Below are 22,741 nucleotides of genomic sequence, written 5' to 3'. Positions count from 1 at the left end.
GAGAGATTCTTGTGAAGTTTTCCATTACACATCTGTCACAAAATTAGCAACAGTTAAGGCCAGTCTATAACATATTTTTTTTTATTTTAGCCCTGCAGTTGATGTGAGTGCTCTGGGTATTTAAGTCACTAAGAATTCCTTGCTGTTAATTACAGATCATGTTCTGATATTTGCCTCTGCACATGAGATATTCCGGGTCGCTGGAATTGCCCCGTGTGCCAAAGGGTTCTGGAAATGCTGCCTGAGAGACAAAAGTTCAATTCTTAGCAGTAATAACGTGCCCACAAAATCTCAGCAGCAGTCATAGCTGATAAGAGCAGTTTCTGGATCAATATATCCAATCTTAGGTAGGGGAGGTCAGCCTGTCACACCAGTGCATCTCTGGAGGAGAAGAAAGTGAGGACTTACTGGTTTGATTTGATGGAGTTATTTTCCATATTTTCCAGTTCATTTTTTTTAAAGGAATTGCAATACTACCAGAAGTTTGTTTAAAATAATAATGAAAAATCTTTTTCTAGAAAATTTGGGAAAAGCAACCCAAATATAAAACTGCAAATATAAAATGCCCTACAGCAATTTTGAACAGTGCCATTTGCTGATGAGATGCTGGCAATAAAAGTTTTAGGTGTTTGCCACCATCCTTCAGCTGCACCCCTCAAATTCTGGGGAAAAGGAAAAAATACAATCCTTTTTGTAGCTGATAAACACGTTCCACACAAGGAAAAGTAGAGAAGGATGGAGAACTCGTGTGAAGATAGAGTACAATAAATTCCCCGGAGTCAGAATCTGGTCAGCAATAACATCCACTTTGTTTTAAAAGGTATTTTACTGTGCTCTATCACTCTGGGAAAGAAAGCCTTATAACCACAGTGGCTGCCCTATCAGAGGCTGCTAAAATAGTTTTTAAGATAGAGATCACCATTTCAGAGACTCATATATCCCAGCACTGTAGGTGCAACACCACTTGTGTACTTTTTTTCTGTCCTGGCAGGGATAAATGCTCACAGAAACATTTATCAGATGCTGTTTCTCCTTCCTTTTGTGCCCACCGTTGCTGTAGCTCCACTGAAACCCAAAGGAACTCAGGTTTCAGGCCAGTTTGCAGTGATTTGCATGATTGCCACAAATAAGGGTGGTGGCAGAGCGTTCAAAAGTGGTTTCCTTCACGTTGACAACACTTTATGATCAAATGACTGCTTTCACTTATAGCTCCTTCCTTCTGGGATAAGAAAATTGAATTTTTAGGATATATAACAAGCAACACATGTAGCATGAAATCGTGGTGTTATAGGGCTGTACAAATAAAGGATGGGCTCAAGAGGAGACTCACGGCACCTCTTTCTATCCTGAAAAGTCAAATTATTCATCATTTTAAAGCAAGCTGTGCACTTAATGCTACGCAAATATCCTCAAAATGTGCTTAATATTCAACATTTGTGGAATACTGTTCAAAAACAGGGGTTTTTTTTAATTATTTTTTCCTCTCTGCGTTTTCTCTTGCAGAGAATCTCTAATTGCTTAGACACCTTTGAAGTTCAAGATATGTCATTATCACTCACTGGCATAAAGTGCAACAGAAAATCCTGCATTTAAAACCCCAAATGTTCTGAGCTTGCACTCATCCAAATTTCTACAATTAATCAAATTAGGAAAGCAGCCAGTAGAACAAAGGTCCATCAAGAATATTTCAGTTCAAGAGGCATTCTTTTGTATTAGCTCTCTATCAAGCCACATCTAAATTCTGTAAAAAGTGTCAGATTCTAGGACTTTATTTCTATCTCAGACACAGGGTTTTTTTGTGTGTGTTTGGGGAGGTTTTGTGGGGTTTTCTCCTAAATTTTTATTCTGAAACACAAATGAAAATATATTCTGTAAAATGAATGCCCTATAAAAATTAATTTTGCCCTTAATTTTTAATTTAAATTTTTAATTTAAAAAATTTTTTTCTGTACTCCCACTTTCACTTCTCTGAGTGCTGAAAGTTGTCACTTTTAGGCTCAGCACTAAGGAGAATGGGATGCCTCGCATCCCAAGGCACAATTCATTCCATACTCTCTGGGAACTGGCAGATATCTGTGCCTGTGTGATGCACTTCACATTCTCAAGATTCTCCCTGTAAGCAGGGAAACACAATTTAAAAACCCCAAACTCTGAAATTCTTGTGTGCAGCCCTGTTCCAAGGCCATTTATTGTGGCAAGTCCCAGATTGCAGCTCTGGGGTTCCGCAGGCTCCCGACACCACACGGAGCCTGAAACGTGCAGAGGGAGCTGGGAAAGCCACAAGCACTCAGGGTGTTATTTCTTAGCAATAGTGTGATTTCCAGTTTCACGTCTGTGTGTTATGGAACAGAACCACAGCAAAAAAACCCCAAATTAAACTGTTTATTGAGGCACCTGGGTCTGGGAGAAGAGGCCTGGGGAACCGCCTGACTTTTTATGCAAAACTCGGTTTTCTGGGTCTTTGATCCTTGCAGCTCAGTGCCAGACGCTCACTCTCGTTCACCTTCTTTGGTTTCTCAAGATTTCTTTCTGGATTAAATCAAAGAGATGCAAAGTGCCTCCAGCCCTGCAGCTCCCCGAGCGCTCCAGGCAGCGGGAGCGGCAGCGCACGCGATCCTGCGGGAGCAGCCAGGGTGGGAGGCTCTGCCATCCCCAAATACTCCAGAGAAATGCAGTCTTTTTGTCCATAGGTGGTGCTGCACGAGCCTGGAAAAAGAGCTGCTTTTCCCATGGCTCTGTGGTCCCCAGCCTGGGCTTCCCTGGGTGGGGTAGGACCAGCCCTTGGTCTCTGCTGGCTTCTCCCTTTCCAGATCTCTGTCTTTAGGGACTCAAAAAAATTATGGTAGGAGCCCCGCTCAGATGTTTGGTTCTGGGTTTTAGAGCTCTTGAAATTGTTTATGGTTCAATATAAAGTTGCATGGCTTTATAAATATATAAATATAAAGCAAACACAGGAGAGTGGAATGGTCACAAGGGCGATGCCAAGAGTTTTTAAGGGAGAAGCAGGACTGTGATGCAGCCATGTCTCTCCTCTGTTTTTTTAGGGTCAGCCATTTCAGTTGTCTTTGCAGGTTTTCCCATCATTTTGGGGCAGAAATTCAAAGAATGGAGCTTTTTTTACTCTTTTCTCAATTTTTTTTGAGGGGGGATAGTGATGAAGGAACAGATAGAATAATGGTGTATATTATACCTTTCCAATTTAATATTTTTTGTTTTCTATTTTAGCCTTGGAAATGTTAAAAGACAGACATTTTCTTAAGAACCATCCTGTAAAACAAGAAGGGGTGTAACCAGAGTCCTGGGTCAGATACAGCAGTTTTATGTCAGAAAACATTACAGTAATTGTGGAATATACAGTTGCTGTGCTGACAAAAACAAAAAAGTGCTTTTCATCTAAACAAATTCGTTTGATTTATTGTGTTTTATACTTATGTTGCATTTAAAATTTTCATCCCCCTCAAGCACTCCGTGGCTTTCCAAGAGTGTTGGAGAACTACAAGGCCGTGTTTTTGGCATTGGGGGTGACCTCATTATTAATCAGAAAACATCTGGGCAATCAGAGCAGTGTGTGTGTGTGAGTTCAGGGAGCTGGGGCTGGATTAGCAGCCCTTGCACGCACAGGCCACCAGACTTGTGTGTCTTGCTTGGAAAACTCCCTGCTGGCTCCTGGGCTCCAGACTTCACAGGAATTCCTGTAGGAAAATTTCCAGAAGTCGAGGAAGACATGGACAAGGCTTTAAACAGAGCTTAAATGAGATATTAGAAGGAAATTCCTGACTGTGAGGGTGATTAGGCTCCAGCACAGGGTGCCTGGAGAAGCTGTGGCTGCCCCTGGATCCCTGGAAGTGTCCAAGGCCAGGCTGGACAGGGCTTGGAGCAGCCTGGGATAGTGGAAGATGTCCCTGCCCATGGCAAGGGGTGGTTTTAAGGTCCCTCCCAACCCAAACCAGTCTGTGATTCCCTCTCAGCTCCCGCCTTGGGCTGGCAATGCCCCAGGGGCTGCCTGCAGAGCTGGGCTGATGCTGATGCCAGGTTCAGGCTGTTGGTGAAGGAGATCACTCGTGGCCATCACTCACCTGGGTTTACCAGCCCTGTGGTGGCACAGATTTCCTTAAGGCATTCTTTGAGTGCCTCTCCTAAAGCTCAAGTGCTCTCTCTTTGTTTTCAGTTGCTCGGTGCATGCTCAGGTTGACAGATCCTGCAGATGAATTAAACTTTCATGTTGCATTTTCAGCAGAGACCCCACAATTTACTCAGTACACATCAGGAGAGAAGATATGTAATAAAAATCAGACAAGTGTACTTATTTTCCAGAATATAGACACTACCCTACCATTATGTTTTTTACATTTAACTGTATAAACAACAATTTAGTTTGCCCTTAATGTCCTAAATATGCTTAGATCCATCACGGTCAAAATTGAAGGGCAAGGCAAAAGGACAAAGAGAAAAGATGTGAAATGTTCCACAGAAATAACCCAAAATACACTTCTAATAGCACAAGCACATTGTTAAAAAATGAAGAAGTAATAGCACAGGAAAGGGTGTGTATTTACAGTGTCAGTGTGGAAACAAAGGCTGTCTCTGATGTTGTTTACCCACCAATGGAAAAAGGGTTTTCCCCCCTGTAAACAATTTTTTTTTTGTTCATGGAAAGAGAGGAGAAACACCCTGTGCTGCTGCCTGGAGGAGGGGAAGCCCTGGAGGGGCTCCACAGGTCCCTCTGCTGCTGGGGGAGCTGGCAGGGTTGGCCTTTTTGAACCACACTGCAAGTTTATACTCAGAAGTAGAAACTCTGAGAAGAAAACTTGGGTTTTTTTGTTGTTTTTGTTTTCTCTTCAGGTGAAGGTTTTTCCACGCAGAGAATCTATTTCAGAACAAGGCAGTGGGTGAGCTTAAAGCAGGAGCTTGTACTCACTGTGGAGGAAGTTTTTCTCAGCAACTGATGAGGGGACAATGTCCATGTCAGGAGCTGTGGCTGAATGACTATCCTGTTCAGAGCTGTGTTTGGCCATTCATAAAATTCCAGAATGATTTGGCTTGGAAGGGATCTTAAAACCCACCAAGTTCCACACCCTGCCACAACCAGGGGCACCTTCCAGTGTGCTCAGATCTCCATCCAACCTGGCCTTGGACACTTCCAGGGATGGGGAGTGTTCATAAAGAATTGACATGATTTAGACAAATACCTGAAATACTTATGAATTAGTTAATTTTTTTTCTGGTATAATTTGCTTTGTTGAGTAATTTACTAATGCTTCTCCATTTTATATAATTACGAAACCTTAAGTCCAAATGTGTGACCTGACTTTTATGATGTGTAAATAAATGTTCCTTCGACTGCAAATATTTTATTATCTTGTCTCAGCTCAGAAGCCTGATAGGCTGCATTGAGGTGAAACAGCCATTTTTTCCCATTTCTGCAGGATCAAAATATGGTAATGATGTCAGCAAAAATGTTTTCTCAAACCTTTATATACAGCTTTTAAATACAATGCAAAACTATGAGTATATTTTGTAGCATTTTTTCATAAAAGGTTTGAACTTTGTATAGTCAACCTATCAAAAATGTATAAATTATACAAGGAAAAAAAACCTTGCATCATTTTTTTTCCCTGGGAAGTGGAGCAGTTAATATTCAACATGAAATGTCTAATCTTTAAATACATTATAATCTAACTGCTTAGGATAATTTTTGCTTTAATACCTTAAGAGTCTGCAAAGCCTGAAGGATGGGATTATTAAAATGGAATTTTAATGTCAAAATTATCAGAGAAGAGAACATATTGCTAGTGTTCATAAAAAAATGTATTCAATTTCTGTTTGATTTGTTCAAATAAGAGATGAGAATATATTTGATTATAGCTGGTAAGTATTCAGGAAGTTGATCAGATGACTGCAGGTCATTGCAACATAAGTGCTGTCAACTGTGGGGATTAGTGCACTGGAGAGGCTGAAATAAGTGGTAACACATAAACATACCTGGACTGCTGGCTTGGCTTGCAGCTTCCATGAAGATGCTGCACAGGGATCAGTCAGGAATGAAAATCTCCTGGTGGCCTCACAGAGAATGTTGCCAACTGCCCAAGCATTAAATAGAAAGGGAACAAGCTTAGTATGGTTTACAGGTATAAATAAAAATCTCCTGTTTGCTCATAATTTAAGTTTTTCTGTCTTGCTGTTAAGAGTGTTGGGTGGTGCCCAAGAGCAAAATCACAGAATTGTGGAATGTTCTGGGCTGGAATGGACACTTAAGGTCATCCCAGTCCACCCCTCCCATGGGCAGGGGCACCTTGCACTGTCCCAGGCTGCTCCAAACCCTGTCCAGCCTGGCCTTGGACACTTCCAGGGATCCAGGGGCAGCCACAGCTGCTCTGGGCACCTGTGCCAGGGCCTGCCCACCCTCCCAGCCAGGAGTTCCTTCCCAATATTCAATATTCCCAATTTAAACCTACTGTCTTCCAGCTGGAACCATTTCCCCTCCTGCTGTCACTCCAGGCTCCTCACAGCCAGGACCATCAGCCAGCTTCAGGTGTTTCAGATCCTCTGAAAAACAAGCTCTGAAAGGTAACAGAAATAATGAAAACATCCCAGCAACCTTGTCACCTGCCTTCCCCAAATTATTCAATAATCTGGACAGCCAGCACCTCTCTGTGCCCATGCTCCTACTGACAACTTTTATTTCAATGTAGTTTCTCAGAAAAGTTAATCACTTCCCAGAACATGGACTTGAAGATCAGCATAGTTTTGTCAGTTATTTTTATGTAAATTTCCCACAGATGGTCGGAAAATACTTGGATTTTATGACCTTAGATGTTTTTCCAACCTAAATGACTCTATGAAAACCAGGAGGTTGCAGCTCCAATAAATAATAAACCTTTCAATAAATGTCTGTCAGAACTGCCAGGAAGGCACCTAAAAGGGATCTAACTCAAGGATAAGGGGGAAGAATTAATGTTGTGTAAATTCAGGTTTGGATGCTTAAATTAGGCTTGGAAACCTTTTTTTGGTGACTTCCTTCTTTTTGGAATATGTGGCATCATTTGTCCAGAATTAGGGTAATATTGCATAAGCTAACAAGGTAGAAATTATGGTTGAAAAGTTGCCTGCTGTGTTCACAGGCTTCTCCTGTGATAAACTGTCTGGTGTGGATGCAAATTTGGCATGTTGGAAGAGAAGGAAGAGCAGGAAATGCATGATTTGCCTGCAGGGAAAGAGCCCAGGGAAAATGGAAACACAGCCCAGGTTGGAAACACCTACAAGACAAAGGTGATGCCACCATGGCTTTTGTTTTTATCTCAACAATACAGCTGAACAAATACTTTAGAGAGAGAGTGAAAGGTGATTTCACAGCTATTAATTAAGATATCAAAGCAACTCCCTTATCTGTTTGCATGAATGGTTGTGCAGAGTTTTTGCTTTGATAAGAACACTCAGAGGGATTGACCATCCTACAGCCAGTATTAAGCATTTGCACAAATAATTTTCTCCTTTTTTCCTATTTGCAAAAGTTGATTTTTCTGGTCATAAAGTAATTTATTTTTTTTTTTCCCTAAAGAATTTACATCATGAATAATACACCTAGGTCACCTGTCCAACCATTTTATTTTTTTTACATTGGTAAGGATTTATTTGCATGAGGAGACAATCTATCTCACAATGAATAGTTGAACATTGTAATAGAACAACAAAAAAAATACAAATAACCCAGAGGTTGCAATATGTTTGTATAAAGTATTCAAACAATTTCAAATAACAACTGAACTTGTAAAAATCAACATCTGTTCATGGATTATTCATGAACAAAAATGGTAAAATTCCTTCAATAAAAATAGTCTTCAATGAATAGTTTTTGCTGGTTGCTGAGAAAATGATGTTCTTGCAACTGAAATCTCAGCTCCAGGACTCTCCTGCAGTTCAGATTCATTAACACTAAAATTATCCTTTAGTACATAAATTGCAGCAACAGGAAAACTATACAAAATTCCAATTAAAAAAAAAAGTGACAGGGTAACACTGAACTGTCTGAATCTAGGCAAGTGGGTGAGGGTTTTTTCACAAAATTCCAAAGATTTTTGGAGTACATCTGTGTTTGTCAACTTGTGTAGGAGCATTATCCCTGTTGCAATACAAACTTTTCTTGTTGTTTTAACAGATCTCTCCTGTGATGACTTCACAAATAAAGATTTAAAGCTATTAATAGTAACAGCTCTAAGAGATCAATAGTTGTTCAGACCTAAAAGTCTGATTTTTCCCCAGCTGAGGGAGAGGTTGGAAGGTACCCCGTGGTTTGACAGGCTGACACAAAAAACACAGTAGGTATCATTTTCAGAACAATGCACATTTTTAATTTATGAATGTTCTTTTATAAACTTGTATGTACAGTCACTCTTTTTTTTTTCTCCACTGCTACATAATTATAACTTGCAAAATGTAAATATTTATGAATTCACAGGATGTTCGCTGGAAGAGAAGAATGTTATACTTGCAGATTTTTCTTGTACTTGCAGGATTCACATAATATTATTTGCCATCATGATGTACTGAAAAATGCAAAAAAATATAATACTCTACATTTGACTTTTCTGAAAAATACCATCTGGTGTTATTTTTTGAGAGTTGGAGATCAGCTCTCTAATTGCTTATAGTTAGAGATAGACATTACTACATTTATTGACAATTTCATTCTCTACAATAATCTTACATTTAAATAGTGACTTTGTTCCTGAAGGATGCCAAAGTGATTAAACTGATATTCAAACTCTTTGGATAGCATCACCCACCACTGAAATGCAGCCATCTCTGGGGTGAGATATTGCAGCTGTTTAACAGCACTCAACAGCGCTGCAGAACAGCTTTGGACATGAAGAATTCTGATGAAAACAGGCACTTTTAAGTAGGCAAAATAATTATCCAAACTGGTGTTTGGCCAGGGCGTTAGTGCTCACGTGTCCGTGCTTGGAAAATTATATTGGACCCTTAATATCCATAATTAGTCAGGACCTGGGGTCAGCTGTTCCTATCAGAGAGGGCATTGCCCAGGTGAAGCCTAGCACTGATCAGGAGGGATTTTGGGAAGCTTATTTGGAGTCTTTTGGATTTTTCCTGACTGTGTGGATATCAAAGATCCACTCTTGTGAAGCCTTCTTTGTGCAGAAGAATTCCACTCTGGTGTCTGTACAGGCTTGGAGGCTCTAAGTGGATCTAAGCTGCCTGTCAGATAACTTTGATTAGGAAAATGGATCTTGGAACATTTTATCTGACTTTCACTGCACTTCAGAAGTGTGTGGGACAGCAGATGAACTCATGTTAAGTACCTGAAGATAATTGTCAATATCTTTGCTCTGTGGCCACCTCAGCTCTCACAATTTTCAGGAGATGGTGGTTGTGATGTACTTACCCATCACATAACCTTCTCATCCTGGGCTGGCTGTTTTTATTTCAGTTGGTGATTCCAAGCTGGGCAAATGTTTCGGGAAATATTTCCTCCACAGAGTTTTGCTAAAAGTGTTGCTGCCATGAGATTTCCATCACACTCCCGCTGCTCGTGAGTTGAAAGGACAGCACTGGAAATGTGAGCTGTCAATCTGGGTGTAACAATACATTTAGCTCGAGCACATCATCCACGTTGAAAGAAAACACTTGTCAAAGTTACAAACAAGCAGCTCCTGGGTAAGTCATCCTCCTCCACCACAGCTTCTGTGCTCGGGTGTGCCAAGAGTTCCTCCTCACCCACAGCTGCCAACCACAGTGTATTTTTGCACTGCTCTTCTGTTTATCATCTCCAGCTCTTGTTGATGTGCAATCACATCCAAGCACATGTCCCAGGACTGCTCTGTCTTGTTATCCAGTTGTCAGGGATGATCAGGATATCCTGCCTCTGGATTGCTTCGATTCACGTGCGGCAAACCTCGAGCTGAGCTTTGTCTGGAGATGTCTTGTGGAGGAGCGTTGTGGAATCATCACTCCTCATCAGATGGACACATTCCCCTTCACCTATTTGGAATTTTTCCAATTCCTTTTCTAACTTCTTGGTTTTAACATCTTTCTGAACAGACTCCAGACCACATAAAGTAAGTTTTTCTCTAGACTGCATAGCAAAAAAAAAATCCCACTGTCATTGTGAATAAGTAGGCATGACATGGAACATGGCAGGAAAATATCTTCTCAGTAACAGTCTGGAGCATTGAAAACTGCCAGTGAAATGTGGGCATGGCTTGGAAAGTTTTATGTTTTAGTTGAGAGGAGAGTACTCCATGGAAAACAATTGGGTATGGAAGCTGGACTTTGGTTATGGGAAGAACTGACATGGCTTTTATAACTTATACATCTAACCAAATGTCTTAATCAAAGCTTTTTCACCTAGAAGTGATAATGGGGTCAAAACCGAAATTCAGTGGCAAAGAATGATGGTAGATTTTCCAATATGCAAAAGGTTTGAGAAATTAAGTTTAAAAAAATAAACCAAGCAATTTTAATTTTTCTAAGTAAAATTTCAAGTTTAGGATCAGAAAACTTTCTGGTTTTCAGTATTTGGGAAGTACATGACGTGTTATAGGTCATCTTTAAAATTATGGAAAGGATAATTGTTGAAAGCCATGGTTTGTCCATATGTGATTTTTGAGGTATATTTGAGATAATAAATTGATTTGGGGTAAAACACTTGATCCCTTGTGCAGAACTTGAGTTGAAAATGATCCTCTGAAGTTTGGATGATGATGTGTTGCAGCTGCTGTTCTTTCTCCACCTGGAACACCTAAACTTTGGATTTTCTGCCCTCATTTGTAGAATGCACCCTGTACATGTGCTGCATCACACATGTGGTGATTTGAGAGCAGAAAATTGTGATGTCTGAGTTACAACACAAAGATCTGCCTGAGAATGTGGATCCAAGGCTGCACAGATAGTTGCATGAATTTACGATTTTTGAGATTAAACACTTCAAAAGACAATCAGGACCAAACTTTTTTCTTGCTTTGGTCCTTTTCTTGATGACATTTAGGGAAAATGTTTCTTTTTTTTAATGGAAAATAATGGAAGTGGTTTCACTTAAACCCTGCTTTATTGTTTCAGGGCAAGATGCACTACTAAAAACATACCTTTTAATATTTTTGTTAATTTTACCTATTTACTGATAAATTCACTAGAAGATGAAAGTATAAGAGGACACCATCAAGTTATATGGGGGAAAAATAATTAGTGTCTTATTCTGAGTCAGTTTTTGTTGAATTGGGGATTCTTGGAAAGGGTTTGAGGGTTCATGTCCCAAATCACTGGTTGGTGCTGCAGAAAGGTTCTGCAACACCAAGGAGGGAAACTGGGGTAAAAAACATGATGAGGGCATCCATGTTTGTGGCAAAACTTGTTAAAAAAGCTCCAATTTTCTTTTATGTAGTAGCAACCAGTCTGAGTAATTAACTTTTCCTTTGCTTTTGGTGTCTTTGGTGTATTAACAGCCTGACATCCCCTCTGTGCTGGAGGGATTTTGTAGGAAAAAGAGATTTCACTGGTGGATTCTGCAGACTGTGTCCCTGCTTGGCTTTGTAGAGCATCTGCCATAATTCACTCCAGGATGACTAAACTATTGTAATAAAATAATAAGTACCTTCTACAGGTAAACCAATGCAATTTCTTTTTTTCTCCACCCCTTTCTGTCTTCAGCTTCTCTTACTCCTTTTTAATTATCAGTTAAATAGGTGAAAAAGGAGCATTTTATCCTGAAACTAGAAAATAGGTGGAAATGTGAATTTTTTGTTTGTTTTCTAACAATTTAAACAAGACTTTTCTAATGTTTGCTTCATTACTACTTAAAAAAAAGAATATTTTGGAGCTATAAAAATAAAACCATAATTTCTGGGTGGAGAGAAGATGTCATTCCACTCAAAATAAATATCATCATTTATGATGGGAGAGTGTTTTGAAAAGCCTTTCCCACATGTATTTGAATAATATTTTGAGTGAGTTGTCATTTTAATTTGAAAAAAATATCATTCCCATTTGATATAAAATTATTTGCACTTCTTCATGCTGAAAAAAATCAGCCTGGGGAAATTTTGGAATCATAACTGTGTTTGGAGATATGACATTGTCAAGATCCAGTCTGGTGTTCAGGACACCAAGAGAAGACCAGGATGCTCATCAGGAACCAGATTGTGACCTTTGGTGCTTATTTTACAGATGAATATTAATCTGGAATTCAACTATCAATATCACACTGTGGAGAAGATTATTCCCAATGAGCTGAGACATTATGGTGAGGTTTGAAGGAGGTTTTTGTCATTTAAAATCTATTTTGCCTTAATATTGTTCTACAATAGCAGAAACATTTTAATATGGAAATTAGGAATTAATGTAAAGACAAAGGATATTTTAATTTTTCTGTGTTACAAAAACAAAATCTAACAACTGTTCTGCCTTGACAGAGAATGAGAAACTCACTTCCATTTTGTATTTCTTAATGAAAGAGCAAAAGTACCCAGTGTTTAGATTAGACTTGATCCTGCATGTATGTATTGAAAATCTATAGAATAATTTGATAAAAAAGGAAGAATGAATCACCTCTAGGGGTAAGAAACCCTCATGAGCACTTTAAACAAATTGAATACGTAGAATATATATGAAAAATTTAGTATTATGATTTCATTAAAACATAGTGGGTTTGTTTTTAAAGGTCAAAACAACAAAAATATAATGAAATTTGACAGAAACAAAGATCTACAGGTGCTTTTAGAATTTAAGTTATTTTGAAAAATATTGAATATACTACTGTATTCTTCTGAATACATCTACTAAAAAGTCATCTCAGGAATTAATTTCCAAAATAAAATATCCTACAGATAAAGGTGTTTCCCAAAGTGGGAAGTTTTAGAACTTGTTAAAATCAACATGTTGTTGGGTCAAGAAAATCTTTGTGCAATCAGATTTTACAGATGCAGAGGAAGGAAATGTGAGATGTTTTAAGAAATATTTCTAGAGGGTCAGTAAATTTCCCACAAGCCTGATGGATACTTGTTTACTTTAGAACTTTTTTTTTAATGGCAAACCTTAAATGAATTACATTATTTGAGTCTGGAAAAGTGAGAAAATGCTGGAAGTGGAGGTAGAAAAATGATTTTGTTCACAGTGTTGGGTTCCAGTGAGAGGTGAATGGATCCAGCACAACTAAAGGTTCACTGATGGAGGACCTGATGGGGCAGAGGTGGATGGAGGGACCTGCCTGTGGAACAGAATCTGCTCCTTCTGGAGGTGCTCTAATCTTACATTTAAATCAGCCAGGAAACATCATCCCAAGGCTGAGGTGAGCCCAAGGATGAAGCATGAACTGAAATCCCAGCACACCTACAACTCAGATTTATTCTTATGCAGGTTGAGTGATCGTTCACCTACACCAATTTTATTTCTGGATGTACTCACAGGGATGTGTTTGAGCCAAAAGGCAGCGTAGGCACAAAAAGTGTGGAACAGATTTAAACAGATCGCAAACAAAGTAGAAATCTTTTAGCCATTTGAAAGATGATGGTCTCAAATACAAAAACATGGCTCTAAGGTGAACAAGGAGCAGTTTGGGAATACAATTATAAACTGAATTTGATAGAGTGATGGATTTTATGTCCCAGGAGATCCCTTTTGGTTTTTTTGCCTATGAAAATTGTAATAGATAAGTGTAGTAGCTATCTGATATGCTTTTGGAGATTGGTGTATGCATTAATAGAAATATAAATGTTTTGTGCAACATTTGTACTTAGAAATTTCACATCCATATAAGTGCTGGGGGGTCTTCCATGATTGGTTTGCTATAGATAAAACCAACAATACATATAATATAGGTAAAATCCAACACCAAATCCAGGCATCTCTGCCACTACAGTGTCTGCACTGATTCATGGGGAACTGCCTGCAAACTCAGAGTTATCCAGATTCAGTGTGTTTTCTTGCCTAAGGGTTACTAGTTATGGTACTTCTCAGATCAGTGGAGGTGCTAGAAACGCTTAAGGGCTTTGTTATACTGGTGTTAATTGCTAAACTGAAACCCAAATTTGAACTCTGCAGTGTTTTCCTAATGTATTGTGCCACTACAAATCTGGACAGGGAGACTGCTGTCAGCTGAAATAAATAAATGTGTAGTGGAAAAGCAAGATGCTGATGCAGTTACAAAGTGTGCCTCTAGTTTAAATCTCACCCTATGACCTGCATGGGTGGCAATTGCTGAAATGCAATGATGAGTATTTCCTTCCCCGAAGGGGCACAGGGAGTGGGGAATTTAGGATACCTGTGGGTAGCTCCAGATGGCAAGTATCTTGCTGCTTTGCTGTACCTCCACCTTTCTGCTAGGTCTTTTAAGGTTTTAAGCACCTGTTGTCATTTTTTTGGCATTAGGACCCTACCCGTGGTATGATTTGATTGATTGATATTGATTTGATAACACAGTATGAATCTGGTTTTGAATGGCTTTTACACCATGCTCTGCTTTTCTGTTTAAACAAGGAACAGGGATCTGATTGTTCACATCTTCTGGAAAATTTTGAAATAGTTTTACCTTAAAAGAAGGTTGAAGTGGGACTTTTGGCAATGGTCAAAATAAATGATAGAACAGGGGGGAATAGCCGTATGCTGAAGGAGGACAGGGGTAGAGGGCATATTAGGAAGAAATTCTTCCCTGTGAGGCTGGGGAGGCCCTGGCAAATGGTGCCCAGAGAAGCTGTGGCTGGAAGTGTCCAAGGCCTTGGAGCAACCTGGAATACTGGAAGGTGTCCCTGCCTATTGCAGGGGGTGGAATTAGGTGATCTTTAAGGTCTGTTCCAACCCAAACCATTCCATGTTCCGCTGATAATTCTGTGATATCTGCACTGTTGGGTCACTGAAGTTGAACCTGTGGCTGGGGAGAGCCCCACTGAGCTCAGAGCTCTTTGTGTGCAGCAGTAGCCCTGCCTGAATGGACTTTACAGGGAAGCAGAGTGACATTAAATATTTAGTTTTCATATTCTGGCTTCCTCTGCATGTGACCACCACCTAACTCAAAGGCTCCTTACTGGAGTCTTAAAATCAGAACAATGGAAGGCCATAAAACAGTATAAGAAAAGCTGGAGTCTAATTATAAAAATAGTTTTCAAGGTTCACTCTCACTGTTAGTCATTACATTGTTCTGTGGTATTTTTTCACGTATGAATAGGATGTCTTGGAGATTGTTTGAAGTGTGTCAGTTTTGGGAGACTTCAGAAAGACTTCTGTGAGAGTTATGGGTAAACACAAAACCACTAAGATGCCCAATTCTCCCCAATTACCTGTAATGGTGCAGCATCCTCATTTCAGTGGGGCTTCACTTGAGTTTCTCACAGGATCAGGATCTGTGCATATCTGTTTAACTCATTATTTGTATTGTTGTACAGAGTTGGCTTTATCCACACGGTGCTGGCTTTGAAAGCAAAAATCCAGCCCAGTATCACCGAGTTCCCGTGTGTGGTTTAAGGAATTACATATTCTGCCTTTTGAGAGTGTAAAATTATAGTTGTGTAAAATCACCTAGCAGTTCTTTATCCCGAGTTGCATTTTATTACCAATTTCAGATATAGCCATGAGGTAACAGCTAAAAAGGTCACAGTGCAAATACATGTGCAGAATTTAAACGAGGACTTATTCTTTCTCCAATAAACACACACCGGATGCAAAAGAGGAATTGGAACACTTTCAGAAGGCAGCTCGGGCCAATCCAGCCCTCATCAGGGACCATTTCAAAGATTAGTTTCTGATGTCCACACAAGCGTATTGTGTGAGCCTGTTTTTAGATAATGCGCTGTTCCTGTGCTCTGCCATCCCCTCCGAAAGCGTTGTGGCTGCACAGGTCTGATTGCTGGATTTTGCAGCCTCCTGTGAGAGCTGCAAAAGCCTCGGCAGCCTGAGCGGACTGGCTGCCTCTGTAAAGTGAGCCTGTAAAGCTTGATTTCCTTCTGGGAAAGGAAACATGTCTGCGTATTGCCCAGATTCCCAATGACCTGCCCCAGGACCGAACAAAGATTCAATGGAAGAGGGAAGGGAAACGTTCCCAGCAATGAAACCTCAGGTGATCTGGTTTCTATTCTCAGCTCCCACACTCGCTTTTTTTGTCAGCCCTGATAAGTGATTTAGCTGTGCCTTTCCCCTCATCCTTACAATAGGGATAACAGGAGCATTGTAAAGCCAAAATCAATATTGCTGGCGAAACGCTGAGGGTCACACTTGCACAAAGGCCCACACAAGTGTGGATGTGCTGTTTAAGACATGAAAGACTGGGCAGTTAAACCCTCCGCTGGGATCTGGTGTCCTTAACCCAGATCCAGAGGGTGGGGGCAGAGAATAAACATCAGAACATGAGATTTACTTTAACAAATCATGTAGAGCCCTTTTTTGGGGAGGTCATACCAGACAGGGATAGGGGGGAAGGTCTCCCCTCCCTGATTGGACTCATAATCTTCCTGGCTGGTGAGTGGGACATGGCAAGGGCTCTTCCCAAAGGGTGTTAGCACAACGTGAATTTCTCAATATTAACAAGAATTAGCTGGAAGAGAGGTGAGAAAAATCCCACTTTGCTCCCCCTCCTGTTCTTGGGTAGCTTGGGAACGTTTGGCTGAGTCTGCTGGTGTTGTAGAGATGTTGCAGGAAACCCTCAGAGTTGCGTGTTCACAGAATTACAGAATTGTTTGAGTTGGAAAAGCCCTGTAAGATAGAGTCCAAATGTTTCCCCAGCAGTGCCAATGCCACCACTGACCCATGTCCCCAAATAACACATCTGCATGTCTTTAAATCCCTCCAGGAATGGGAAGACCATCATTGTCGTGGGCAGCCTGTGCCAGGACTTAATAACATTTTAAGTGAAAAAAATTTCCCTAATGTCCAATCTAAACCTCTCCTGGTGAACTTGGAGCCATTTAGTCTTGTCCTAAGACAAGACTTGTTACTTGTTGGGGGAGTTCAGCTATACAGCAGCTTAAGTGCTCCAGTGGCAACCTGTTGGTTGTGGGCCTTCTCCATCAGCTCTCCATGGCCAGCTCAAGGTCCCTGAGGGAACGTTTCAAAGACTGAGACTTTAGAGTAGAAAATAATGGAATTTTAATCACCTAAAATTATAATCTAGTTTAACTGCCTGATCAGTTAAGGGCTGCCCAAGAGTTAAAGCATTTTTTTAAGTGCATTATCCAAATGCCTCTTAAACACTGAACATGGAAACACAGCGTGGAACGTCTTTAAGATCCTTCTCAAACTTTCTTTTAGCTTGACCTAGAGATTAATTTCCAAAAGCCCAAACCTGTGGCTGTGAGAATCTTTGTTTTATAAGCTGTCTGTTCCAGTTCCTCAAAGCTGAGTGACTGCTTTATTGGGACGACGTGTCAGTCCTGATTACATTTGCATGTTGGTTTAAACGTAACACTACATGCCAGAGCTTCCTAACTGGATGTGATGCAGCATCAAAGTGATGTTTCATGCTCTGGGAACTTTAAAAAGTCATTGAAGGGAGAAAAGAGAGATGCCTATGGGAGAAATGACAGGAATTTGGGTTTGATTCTCCATGTATCAAGGTAAATAGTAAAACATATGTTGACTGATTTGGAAGCAAGATGGGCTCACAATGCCTCTGACAAGGTGGGTGGTGCCTTAGGATTTGTCACTCCTAAACTTCTGAGGACTGGGATGTCCTTCTACTGTTTTTCAGAAATGTCCGTTTCTTGTAAATACAGGGTAGAATAATAACTCCTGGTGTTTTATTTATAGAAATGCTGGTGGAGGTATTTATTATAAATGAAATTAATTTTGAATTAGCCTCCTTTTCCGTTCAGGAATGATTTTTGCAAACAATGCTCTGCTCTTATTATTCACTGTATAACGTGGGAGGACAGAGCTTATGTCTCCTCTATCTCCCCTTGCCACTCTTTCTTCAAATCCTTCCAAGCAAGGACAGAATGTTTGGCAGAAATTGCTCTAATATCCCTGAATCCACCTTATCATCTCCAGACTGCTTTTTTGAAGGCCTGGAAGAGTGTGAAATTTATGGAGTGGTGGTAACACAGGCTGGGTGAAGGTCTGCTGCTGCATATGGGCAGAGTGGGTTATTCCTCAAAACATCTTGGATTCTCTGCCAAAAAATGGGTACCCTACACCTCCATTCTCAATCTCTAATGTGCAATAAAGCCTTCAGGTTTTCTATGAGCTTTGTGAATACAAAGCTTGTGAAAATATCCAACATTTCACCTTATAGAAAACCATGGAAAATTACATGTTGCCTGTGTTAGAGCTGAGTGGGCTGCAGTAAATAAGGTTTGGGGACATGGGAGAATACAAAACACTGGGATCTGATGATGTGTAAAGGGTCTTTAACTAAAATTTGTCAAATGCCATGACAAAAAGTGGATCCAGCCAGCCAAGGCAGGCCAGCTGTGGAAAAAGAGAAGGCAAGACTGCAGCAGACTCACTCTCACTAATACTCTCACTAATTGTGGGTTATTTCATTCCTGATTTTGCTTTTCCTTGTTTTCTTTTTGTTGTTGTTTTTTTTCTTTTTTTTAAGTTTTTCAACAACTACTTACTGCATTTAAGTAGTGGACACTGTTCCCAAGATTCAAGGTAAATGTTTGACTTAATTAAACCCTATTTATTTTCTCCGATTTGGAAAAAGTAGCGCTTACTGTTTGAATTCATGCTTTCATTCAAATATAAATCTAATTCAGAAATCAGTCTCTGCTACACCCCGCACTTTTTTTTGATCAGAACAAATGTTTTCATACTCTCTGTTGTAAATACCATGATTGGCTTTATGTTTTCCCACATAAAGGGGCCAAATTCTGGCTCATCATTACTGTGTCCATTAGATCATAATTTTGGAAACCACATTTATTAACATCGAGCATATGAGTTGAGCCATAGGATCACCCCTGAATTCAGCACTGGACTGAAAAGTTTGTGCAAAGAGGAAATTAAAGTGAAAGCTTTATATCCAGGTTTGGGTCAGAAGTTCGTGGTTGCCTCATTCTGGCAGATCAGCAGCATCCTTCAGGAATGAAAAGCATCACTAGAGTTGAAAACATGAGCTGTCCCGTTGGATTTCTGTGTGAGACGACTGAAGTGCTGTCAGGGACTCGGGGAGCGGATGGGGTTTGGAAAGGGAAGAAGAGAGTGGACTGGGATACAAGATCCCTGTGAAAATTGCGGTTTTATCAGTACAGTACTCTGTCTTTGGGGGCTTCTTATTATCAAAGAAACTGCTGGTGGTCACAGACTTTGTCCATCAAGAGCTGAGGCTAATCTGAAACTAATGAGAGAATAAGGAATGAGATTTTCCAGAAGTTACTGAGTGTGGATTCATGGAATCATTGGCATATCCTAGAGACGGACAACATCCCACCGAAGGGTGGGTGGCTCATGGACCTTCCTTCCTAGGAACAACTCTCATGGTGAGATCTGTGTGCTGGGTGTGCCACTGCCTGCTCCTCCACAGTCTGAAACAACACAGCATGGAATCATCAGCTTGGAAAAAACCTCCAAGTCCAACCTTCAGCTGAATCCACGTCTACTAAACCACATCCCAAACTGCCACGTCCACTCGTTTCTTGAGCACTTCCAGGACTGGTGACTCCACCACCTCCCCGGGCAGCCTGTGCCACTACTGAGGTACTCTTTCACTGAAAAACTTTTCTCCTCATGTCCAACCTGAGCCTTCCCTGGTGCAGCCTGAGGTCATTTCACCTTGTTCTGTCCCTGGCTGCCTGGGAGGAGAGACTAATCCCCACCTTGCCCCAACCTCCAGCACCCCCTGACGTACAATCCCACACATGGGATTTGTGTGTGTGCGTAAACACACGCTTGATGTTTTTCTCCATTCTCATCACATGTTTCATTCAATAGACTTATTAATCAACCATAAGAAATGAGTTAAGATGTTGAAACAGTCATGGCCTTTGTTCTGTGTCAGTTTTGTTGGCTTAGCTGACATATAGCTACAAGGCATGACGGATCAAAGTAATTAAAGTTCCAATCATTTACCTTTCTATGTTCAGTGTCAAGACAGCTCGCCTTCACCCCGGGTTCAGAGCATTTTCATATTTTTTTAACATGTTAGAGCTGTGCCATTTGCCTTGCTGTACTTAAGCATTTGACAGCATTTCCATTATAAAGTTTATATACGAAGGCTTGAGATTCCCTCTGGATTCCAACTTTGCACATAAAATTGCAGACCACAGGCAATCCAAAACCAATCTGGTAGCTTGGGGATTTTTTTTGTAGTTTGTTTCTTTTCTGTTTCTTTGATTTTTGTTTTTTGTTGTTCATTTACTTTAAGGTAACGTAGGTTTTTTACCATCAAAGAACAAAAAAAATTCCTGTTCTGTTTCACTTAGTTTCAAGGTACATTTTTGTGTTTATGAAAGTTTAATGGGACTTATTTTTGTTCCTGTCATGAAATATGATAGGCAATTAGTTCTAATCTTTACTCCTCCATGATACACATTAACTGATGGTAGCTAAGATATCACACTTGTGTCAGATGCAAAAGCAAAATATTTCCATTTAATAAAAGGGGTTTTTACAGCAATTGCACCAGAAATATGGATAAAAAGGAAATATTGTGCTGGATACATCCCCAAACAGGGATTTGACACACCATGCACTGACTCCATCCCTCCACCTGTGAGAGCCATCCTTCAGGCACTTTCAGGCTTGAAATTTGCAGAAATCCTTTGCAAAAAGTAAGTAATAATTCTCACTCTTAAAATGTACTTTGGATTGCAGAATCAGCATTCGAGTTGTGTTTCTTCGTATTCTTTTTAAGTTAATTTTTATAGGAAGTCCCTTCAAGATGAAGTTTAAATATTCCACACTGGATTTCTCACAACTAATTTAATGCCATCTTCCAGTCAGCACAACTGGTTCAAGACCCCTCTCTATCATCATTTGAAGCTCTGGAACATTAAACACTGCCTTGTGTTGTAGTTTGAATATGAGATTACTTAACTAGCAGTGAATATCTCTGCAACATATCTGCTCTACAAAGGGAGCTCACGTTTGGATGTTGCCTGAAATGCTAATATTTTACAGAAAATTATATATAAAGCTGTTCATTAACTAGCTATTTTTTCCTTTGTGCAACATTTTAAAAAAATTTGATTCTAAACTCCAGTTCAGCAGCTAAACCAGTGATTTTATTTGAAGAGAAGGACTAAAGAGCTGGCATTAAAAACATTTAACTCTGGTTTTGCATTTTAAAAGTATGCTAATATTGTGAAGGATCAAATTGCCGGAATATTTTTATGAAATCAGACCTTTTTTTTTCCTCAAAGTTTACATAGTAAAGTTGGGTATAAATAGGCAGAAATCAATTAATTATTTTGAGTTAATTTGCAGATTTGGATAAATTCTGTGTCCCACGGAAGTTAATAGGGGTCCTCTTGCTTTGATTTAAATGTTGTCCAGATATAATCTCCTGAGTTTGGCACACATTTATTACATGTTCTAGTGCAGAAACTTTCCTTGTGGATCTCTACAATTTCTTCCAATATTTTCTTACAAGGGTGTGCATTTTTTGAGTGCAATGTTATGAAGTGGTGTGTATGTACATGTATTTCAAACAGGTTTGATATTTGACTGCATTATTATTTTTAGGACAGCCTATCATTACTCAGTAAAATAGGTTGTTAATTTGGTATAAAATAGAGGAAGTAAAATCCCCACATGATTCCTTGATTCAGGCTTCCTACACAGTGAGTAATAGCAGAGCAACCTGATAGCAAGGCAGGTGTTTTGCATTTAAATAGCCTCTAGTAAGGACGTAAATAATGACACTTTTGTTATGCACAAACAGAGCTGGAATTTGTCTGTATTAAAGTGATCTTTGTGGCCTACTCTGATTTTCATTTTCTGTCACTGTGGAAAATTAATCTAGGCGATGCATTGCTTAGATCTTTGCTAATAGAGTATAAAATTTCAGGATCGTTGAGGCTGGAAAAGCCCTCCAAGACCATTGAGTCCATGCTGTGCCCCATCCCCACCTTGTCCCCAGCTCAGAGCTCTGAGTGCCACACTCAGGAATTCCATGGACACGTCCAGGTATGGGAACTCCAAACCTCCTTGGGCAGCCCCTTCCAAGACCTGACCACCCTTTCCATGCAGAAATTCCTGCTGATGTTCAACCTAAACCTCACATGGTGCAGTTTGAGGCCACTTCTCTCATCCTGTCCCCGTTTCCTGGCTGCCCCTTCCTGTCAGGGAGTTGTGGATGTCCCCCTTGAAGCTCCTTTTTTCCGTCTCCTTCAGCTGCTCCTCATGGGACTGACTCTCCAGACCCTTCACCACCTCCAGAAATAACACATTCCTAATATCCCACATTGCTGATGGCTGACATCAGCTGGGCATTTTTATCCTGAAATAATAAGTGAATGTATCAATAGGAAATATTTGGATATATCCAAATTATATAATAATGATTGATGAGGCAGAAAGGTCTGTGAGTGTCAGGCTGAAGGAGAACTCAAGGTAATATCTGTTCCCATTGTGACCCTGGACTGCTGCCTGCCCTTGAGCAAGTTACATCAGGAGTCTGTATCTCTGTGGGATCACACGGTGCAAGACGAGGCTTCCTTGGAGAAGTGTTTTAAGACTGACAAATGAAAACCCACTACATAATGCACTATCAAATGTGATTATTATTGAGTTACCAGTTACCGTTATTGAGTTATTAACTTGGCAAAAATGTGTCTAGAGCAAAAAGGGCAGCCAGTTAAAA

General features: G+C 40.1%; 2 long non-coding RNA genes across 2 annotated transcripts; both read left to right on the top strand.

Annotated features, from left to right (window-relative positions):
- Window positions 1-6,463: 6,463 nt before the first annotated feature.
- On the top strand, window positions 6,464-8,282 carry LOC120497480. Its single transcript, XR_005626513.1, has 3 exons — window positions 6,464-6,567; window positions 7,122-7,269; window positions 8,156-8,282. It is a non-coding gene; the product is annotated as an uncharacterized LOC120497480 (long non-coding RNA).
- A 449-nt stretch (window positions 8,283-8,731) lies between these two features.
- Window positions 8,732-13,683, top strand: LOC120497481. The gene is made up of 4 exons (XR_005626515.1): window positions 8,732-10,073; window positions 11,457-11,614; window positions 12,178-12,253; window positions 13,124-13,683. It is a non-coding gene; the product is annotated as an uncharacterized LOC120497481 (long non-coding RNA).
- The last annotated feature ends 9,058 nt before the right edge of the window (window positions 13,684-22,741 follow it).

The sequence above is a fragment of the Passer montanus genome, unplaced genomic scaffold (genome assembly GCF_014805655.1).
Source record: "Passer montanus isolate IOZ18808 unplaced genomic scaffold, ASM1480565v1 scaffold1, whole genome shotgun sequence".
Taxonomy (NCBI): domain Eukaryota; kingdom Metazoa; phylum Chordata; class Aves; order Passeriformes; family Passeridae; genus Passer; species Passer montanus.
Note: the sequence above shows the minus strand (reverse complement) of the source record. Positions and strands in the feature narration are given on the sequence as shown.